Raw genomic sequence first — 1,315 nt, 5'->3', positions numbered from 1 at the left:
TGCTGGACTTGCTGCACCCTCGACAACTACTGTGATTATTATTATTTGACCATGCTGGTCATTTATGAACATTTGAACATGTTCTGTTATAATCTCTACCCGGCACAGCCAGAAGAGGACTGGGCCACCCCTCATTAGCCTGGTTCCTCTCTAGTTCTTCCTAGGTTTTGGCCTTTCTTTAGGGAGTTTTTCCTAGCCACCGGTCTTCTACACCTGCATTTCTTGCTGTTTGGGGTTTTAGGCTGGTTTCTGTACAGCACTTTGAGATATCAGCTGATGTACAAAGGGCTATATAAATACATTTGATTTGATATAAATACATTTGATTGATTTGATTTGAGGAGAGGAGGGAGGAGAAGGTGATGAGGAGTGAGGAGAGGAGGAGGGAGAGGGAGGAGAAGGTGATGAGGAGAGAGGAGAGGAGGAGGGAGGAGAAGGTGATGAGGAGAGAGGAGAGGAGGAGGGAGGAGAAGGTGATGAGGAGTGAAATGGAGGGTTTCCTCTTTCTCTTTACCCCGCTATAGTTAAGTTTATTTGTCTCTCTTCCTCACCACTTCCCTCCCCATCTTGCAGGTGTGCGATAGGGAGGTATTGAGTAGAGAGAGAGCGAGAGAGAGRGACAAAGAGAATGCGAGAGAGAGAGAGAAAGGAAGAAAGAGAGGGAGAGAAAGCAATAGTGAGACAAAGGGAGAGAGTGTGATTAATCTCCTCCGTATGAAACACTTGCTCTTCCCATCTTTTCTGACCCGAATCTAATCTGACAGAACTCGTTCTCTCTCCTGCTCCCTTCCTTCCTTCGCTCCTGCTATTATAGTAGTCGCGTACTCCCCTCTATTTTTAGCTGTTTGTCCTTGAGTAAGGCTCGGTGAGCATGGATATGATCCATAGAAGTCTGCACATAGTCACTCAGGTGAAAAACAACCCTCCCACAGATAATAACAAACTGTTATTCATTTCAGCTCCTCTTCATTATTCAAGCGAAGCCTTTCTTTAACGTGATGGAGGGAGCATTAAACGAGTGTAATGCCGGGATCCTCTCGCCTCAGAGAGTTAGCAAATGTAGCCAATTAGCATGACTGCCGAGTATTAGCTCCTTCTTCCATTTCCATCCCTCTCTCATTAACTGTTCTCTCTCTCCCCTCTCCCTCTCTTTTTCTCTCTCCCTCTYTTTCTCATTGAAAAGCCTTTCTGTAACATGGTGACTCACATCTGCTCATCTCTGTGAAATGGCTTACTGTTATCCCATTTCACTTTCCCTCAATGGTAGAATGAGTAAATACACAATCAACCCTATCGCTTAATCTATTCTTATAAA

The sequence above is a fragment of the Salvelinus sp. IW2-2015 genome, linkage group LG1, assembly GCF_002910315.2.
Source record: "Salvelinus sp. IW2-2015 linkage group LG1, ASM291031v2, whole genome shotgun sequence".
In the NCBI taxonomy this organism is placed as follows: Eukaryota; Metazoa; Chordata; class Actinopteri; order Salmoniformes; family Salmonidae; genus Salvelinus; species Salvelinus sp. IW2-2015.
The sequence above is the reverse complement of the archived record's forward strand: the minus strand, read 5'-3'. Positions refer to the sequence as shown.